The sequence below is a fragment of the Brachycentrus maculatus genome, unplaced genomic scaffold (genome assembly GCF_059751285.1).
Source record: "Brachycentrus maculatus isolate JH-2025_06_01 unplaced genomic scaffold, ASM5975128v1 h1tg000220l, whole genome shotgun sequence".
Taxonomy (NCBI): Eukaryota; Metazoa; Arthropoda; class Insecta; order Trichoptera; family Brachycentridae; genus Brachycentrus; species Brachycentrus maculatus.
The window spans coordinates 558778-565670 of NW_028280971.1; the positions used below are offsets into that span (position 1 = coordinate 558778).

The 6893-nt window shown below is 28.4% G+C and overlaps 1 long non-coding RNA gene and 2 other non-coding genes across 3 annotated transcripts; all 3 read right to left on the bottom strand.

Moving 5' to 3' along the window:
- Positions 1-317: 317 nt before the first annotated feature.
- On the bottom strand, positions 318-3224 carry LOC148306927 (uncharacterized). The gene is made up of 7 exons (XR_015837924.1): positions 3101-3224; positions 2663-2752; positions 2247-2308; positions 2000-2063; positions 1677-1747; positions 607-675; positions 318-404 (listed from the first exon to the last, which is right to left on the bottom strand). It is a non-coding gene; the product is annotated as an uncharacterized LOC148306927 (long non-coding RNA).
- On the bottom strand, positions 2376-2445 carry LOC148306928 (small nucleolar RNA SNORD31). The gene has a single exon (XR_015837927.1). It is a non-coding gene; the product is annotated as a small nucleolar RNA SNORD31 (small nucleolar RNA).
- LOC148306929 (small nucleolar RNA SNORD31) lies at positions 2834-2900 on the bottom strand. The gene has a single exon (XR_015837926.1). It is a non-coding gene; the product is annotated as a small nucleolar RNA SNORD31 (small nucleolar RNA).
- Positions 3225-6893: the final 3669 nt, after the last annotated feature.

A 6893-nucleotide genomic window follows, 5' to 3' on the forward strand; every position in this document is an offset into this window, starting at 1 on the left:
ATATACTAAATATTTTTTAAATGGAGAAAAACCTTCAGGTTTTACCTAAAAAGATCTGTTGCACAGTAAAAAGTTCAGTAAGTGGCTTGATATTTATTTTTAATACATTGTATTATATTTTTAAACTTTAAAAACGTTTTCCTGAAAAATCAAGTTTTTTGATTTATGACGTTCTTGAAAGGAGTGAGCGATATGTAAAATTATAAAAAGTTTTAAAAATGTACACTCCCCAGATGGTTTTTTCCTCCATCCCAGACAGTACTCGTTTTACTTCCAATTTTTAATATAGAAAAGGGAGAAAATTAAAAGCAGGATGATTTCATTAGTAAGTTTTTATTTTACGTAAATATAAAGTTTTTTTGAATGATATCAGTCCCGAACTGGAACACTGCGTAGTCCTCAATCTGGAAATAAAGAAAAACATGATTTCAGTAAACAGTTCACAAATAAGAAAAAAAAACTTCCGAGTAATAGTTTCCTCAGTTGGTTACCATAGTTTTTCTATCCCCACGGTTTTGTGAGACAGGGATAACTATTGATCATCATGAAAATTCTAATAATAAACTTTAATTGAACTAAGAAAAATAATAACAAAAAATGAATTACCATTGGTTGATTAGTAGCAGCGTGGATTGCCTCAAGTCTGCCATTCTTGAATATGAGTATATCCACATTCTGCAAAATAAACATTGTTATGTTAATGTCATTGAATTTTAAGACACAAATGAATTTTTCACAAGTTAGGGAATTGTTTCTAGAGCCCTTAGAAATCAGCTGTGGGGTGGCTGATGTCTTACATTTCCAGGGTTAATGTTCCCACTGGATAGCCACCCTCGTAGTCATGGAGACACTACGAAGGCCGGCTTATAGTCAGTGGGGTGGCAAGAAGCCTTTAATTATTATTTGACATTGTTAACACATTGTTTGCGGGAAATGCTTAAAAGCATCTTTAACATACTGTTGGTAGAGAGCGGGAGACGCGTTTAAGCATTCTATTTGCTTACTTTTGGTAGAGCGCGGGGCGCTAAAAAACACTATAGATCGTAATTGGGTTTTCGGTTACTTGTGATTAGTATACAACTCTAATTAGTGTACTAATTAGGGCTGGGTTGATGAAAATACTGCCTGAGAACAATGGGTTATTATTAAAATGAGCATTTGGAATAACGCAATAAATAAATAAAACAAAAGCATTGTTGCCATCTGATAATACATTTAAACTCATAGAATTCCAAACACAGAGGATGGATCAAATTAATTTAGATAAAAATAGAGGTTGCAGTGACATGTGCTTTTTTTAAAATTATCGTTTCTGTAAATTCAAAACAAAAGCCTAATGGTTTTAACAAACCAGTGGTCAAGGATTACTAAAACTGCTATAAATTTTATCATATGTGAAATTTGAATGAAATTATCACAAGTGAATGTAAATTGAAACATTAAAAAAATCACACTTCGGATATATAATAGTTTGCAAAGTTAATTTGGTTTGACAATTTTTGAATGACATTGGTCTGACAATTTTTTTTACAGAAGATTGAAAATATTCCTATCAAATTTTAAGAAAATTCTTATCCACATATGTATTTTAAAAATTAGTTTTCCTAAAATTCCAAGTAATTTAAATAGTTTATTTAGGTAAACAAACAAAAATTAAGAAAATATATTTGTCTTACCAGTAATATTGACAGCTTCAATGTGTTCAAACTTCTTGAATAGTAAAACACGGCTGAATGGTTAGTAAATTCTGTAGAAAAATAAAATATCAATTAATAACATATTACGATCGGAAATGGATTTTGCTTTATATTCTTAATCAGTAAAATTTAACAACATGAGACTTCAGGCATATGCTTGTAAAAATACATTCATCATTGAAAAGAAATCTGTTCGCTACTTTTAAAGGTACCTAATTTTGACTATTAAATGAAAAATAAAATCCCATGGGCTACCGAGTACATTCTGTGACACGAAAATGAAGCTGAAAGATTGATCTTACCATTATCAGCATGTATCAGTCTTCACCTCAACACCTGCGGCAAAGCGTAGTCAAACAGTAGTATCTAAAAAAAAAAATATTGAATTAATTATGATCATCGGAATGTTTAGAAAAAAAGTCAATCTTTAAAAATTATCAGAATATGTTGACAACACGAGACTTCAGGCATATGCTTGTTAAAACAAAACATCATGGAAGATATAGCAAGAATTAAAAGATATATTAAATAAAAATATGCATCGCTTACCTTCAAGTCATTGTGGACCCATGTGCTTTTTTTTCACTCTATCATGTCACTGAACATCAGGTCTAAAAAAGAAAATTGTCAGTTAAAATACGGCTTGATGAAATTAAAACTGGTTTCATGAGAATATTTTAGTGTCAGATTTGAAACCACTCAATCATTTTTCTTCAGACTGGGGCGGTATTTCTCTCATCATGGAAATAATATTAAAAATAAAGGATTTATTAAGACTAAATCAATGCGTTGTATTCATTTTCAGGCTAGTGTATTAGAACAAACTAATACTTTTATAAGTTAGGGTTTCCAACAAGGGCAGTTAAATGAAGTAAATACCAACTGTGATAAGCAGATCTAAATTTTATTAACATTAACCTAACCTAAAAACACGTGTAAAAAAAGTAAATGATCATGAAACTCACCTCGTGTTCCATATAATTTCATCCGTTGAGACCATGCTGTCCGAAGATCGGATTTAACTATAATTTGGCTGACCGTCATCTTTGTGAATTCTATAAACAAAATAGGTTTATATTAGACGCTGAAGCTTGTAGAAACGTAGAGGAATGAATAAAAAAGAATTTAATTACATAGACATCAGATAATATCCAATCAATCATGAATTTCAGACTGGGGCGGTATTTTTTACATCATATTGATAAGACCATTGAAGCAAAGATTATAATTTGACTTGAGAGTAGTAAGGGAAAAACGTGGTGTTAATTTGTTTCAGTTTTGCCGGCACTAACTATTTCGCCCAAAGAGTATATTTGGAGAGTTGGATGAAGAAAATTATCGCGGAATATGAGAAGTCGAAGTATGGCCGTTGTTGAGCAATAATTAAAATATGTATATATTACCTTCACAAGCAGGATGGATGCGGATTTAAAAATATTGCTGGACTTGACAAGCAGAGATGACGAGTGGAAATGAAAGATGTTGAAAGCGATTTTGCAAACGGAGCCGGGAGACGGAACCCTAGCGGAATAATTTGGAACTAATTTCTCGATCCCAGTGTACTTTTGCTTACATGGCTGCCAACAGCAAACAAATAATTATAAAGTACTTACCTAACTGTGATTTAGCCAATCTTTACTCACCTTGTCATTTTTAAAAAATATATATTTTTAATACTTGTGTGTACAAAAATCAGATAATTTACAAAGATTATATTTTTTGCAACAAAAATTATAATAAAAAACAAAAATATAAGGATATCTCGCTGTACATTAATTTAAAAAAATACGTAGGTTGTATGTAAAATACATTGGGTCGATAATAAAAGGGTTACTTGAAACTAGATTCATCAAGAAAAATCGGTGATATTTGTACTAACCATACTCATAAGATATTAAAAATAAATAAAGTAGATACTCCGTGATTTAAACATTTTTATTCGGGTAGGCTAAATTACTTATGTGTTAAATATGATATTATAATTTCAATGAATAAAATATATATATATATATATATATATATATATATATATATATATATATATATATATATATATATATATATATATATATATATATATATATGTGTGTATATATATATATATATATATATATATATATATATATATATATATATATATATATATATATATATATATATATATATATATATATATATATATATATATATATATATGTATATATATATATAAATTTATAACACAAAACTTAATTAATTTATAACAATTCTTAAGATAATTACTAATTATGATTCAAATTAAAATAGGCAGTTCAGAAAAATCCTTGGTGAGGTACAAAAAGTAAAGTATGATTTATTAAATAAAAAAAAAGTGATTCTATAATTAATTAATAATAATAAAAGAATTTAAATACTTAAAAGAATTGACCTCTATTTTAAACCAAATGGTGGATAGGGCACCCTATCGGATTAATACGGTGTTAATTTAATTGTAAATACATGTAGGCAAGGTGATCAATCCTGCGTTTATTTTAATATTATCAATTTAATCATGGAAATAATATCAAATAATATTTTATACGTACATATATATTTTTCAAATATGTGGTAATAATAATAATATAAAAATTCAACAATAAGTTAATATTATGCAATTAAAAATAAATATTAATATTCCTATATAAAAATATTCCTCATCTGTCTTTTAAAACTGAACTCCAATCAGTGCCTATTCATAAGGCTCATACTTTTATGGAATACCGTTTCTACTTGAATGCGTCGTCAGAGAAAAATTGAAAGTGACTTGTACATTTTAAAAATATATCCATATTAAATACATACATATTGCTATGCAAGATTAATCGTATTAAAGCGTGTTTAAAATGCGAGTATAATTTCAAATATTTTTTTCTTATTTTTTTCCATTGTGCGATAATTCATGATTGATTGCATCTTTGTGAAATTTGTATTTATTTTAACTTCCCTAGGAAACGAACCTAAATCCTCATACACTGAAGCCAGATGCTCTTACTATTACTGCAATAGTAGACAAACGACTGTATTTTATTGCATTATTGATATCACCTTTTTTGCATTATTGACATTTGGTGTTTATTTTTAACTCATTTAACATTTGTAAAATTAAAAAAATAAAACAATTACCTGTTTTATTTTTAATTCATTATTGTAACTGTATTTATGTTAATTTTCTGTTAAATTTCTAAATAAATAAATCACCGGTAAAATATGAGATACTTATCTACCTGTGAGTTTAAAGTTCTTTCATTAATTTTTTTTATCGCAAATCTTATCGACTACAACAGATAATAAAAAATAACGCCCTCAATAGATTTTTCATCATGATACCTTACTAAAAAAAACATTTTGTTGACTTTTTTCAAGCCCCTCGCTCCAAAATTTATTAAAATATGTTAATAATATTTATAACGAGCCAATGATATCAGCAGTTCGTGAACAAGATTCACTTAAAATAAGGATTCGGCCTCATGTTGGTAACGCTGATATTTTTTTCAAAATGTATCATTTAATGATAATGAATTAATAAGATATTGATCGTAAGATAAAGAAATCAAGCTTTAAAAAAATACTTTAAATTGGACTCAGTTAGGTTAAAACTGATATCCTGCAATGGATAAATTGTATCGTTCATTATTTTCTCAATAAAATAGTGAAAAACAAATTTGAAGTTTTATTTTTATAAAGTTTATGAAAATGTGCTACAAATTATTTTTAAAAGTCTTATTGTATTATTTATTGATTAGGCATTAACTATGTGGAATGCTAGTTGATTATTTTAAAAATGAAACACTTGTGTAATACCACTAATTGAGTTTTATTTCATTACCCACGATTAGTTTCGAAAACAACTGTAGTTTTCTACACTAGACGTGTGTAACTAAACAAAACTCAATAAGTGGAATTACATATATAAGTGTTAAATAAAAATAAAAAGATTTCCTTTACATTCTGGATTGAATTATTATGGCATAAAAATAAGAAATTGTAATATGAATATATGAAGACATGATTGTTTATTTTCACTTTCTTACACGTATGTATCAAAAAAGTAATTTTTCTAAGGTAGGCTTACTTTATTTTTTACCGCAAGAAAAGTGGATTAAATAAATGAGAAAAATCCAAGCCTATTAAAAAGACGATTCATCATGCTGTATTTTAGCTCAGGGGTGTTGAGATTACAAGTGTGTACCTACGGAGAATATTAAAACAGGTCTATCTTGCATTCTGGCAAAGATGGTTCACTCTAATTTGGGTTAAGAGTCATCTATAGATGCAAGCTCAGATAATTGGGGCAGCATAAGTGACGTTACATGTCCCATGTCGTGACTAAAGCCCGACTCGTTACTAAGACTGAAATGTACCAACTTCACTTTTAAGACCATGCATGATGTGCTATCTTAATTAAGTACCCACTTGCATAGGTAGGTACTTCATTATTAGTTGATCAACTATTTTAAAGGTAAATTCTTAAAAAGTGATTATTATTTTTTCACATAATATTAAGTCAATGTAAACATGTTATGTCATGCGTCTTCGACTGTATTGTGAAATATTTTTTTTGCAAAAGTATCGCGTATATTTTGATATATTCAGAAAATTTGGAACGGGTTTTATTTGTGAAGTTATAATTTTTTTGTAATTGTTACAAAAACGAATAGTTTAAGTGACGTTTCTTGAACGACAAAGTCATAAAGAAAGTCATAGAATATATCCTGGATATCTTTAAAAATTGACATTAAAATGTTTAAAAATAATACAGAATGCATCAAAACACGTATCAAAATATATTTAAAGAAATAGTGGTATCTTCTAAGGAAAACATAAATTAAAAATGGATAGATTTTACCACAAAGTGACTGCCGAATCAGTTAATGACAGAATTAATTTTCTTTTGAGAGAAGTTTCTTAATTTTACGTTACCTTTTTCTGTAAAGTACGTGAAAAGGCAGTCGGAGTTTGCAAGCATCGCCCAGAGAAGAAACAGTTGTAACCAAATAATATTTGCATCTCAAATGAGGCGCATTTGCTCCATGCAAATACGGCGCTTTCCTTGGGCACGGGGAATGGGTGTTTGGGAGTTAATATTCATGCGCTTCCCGCTGATAATTTGATTTTGTGAGAGAACGGTTAAATATTTAAGATGAACGAGGATTATAGAGATTTATGGCGCTTTGTCTT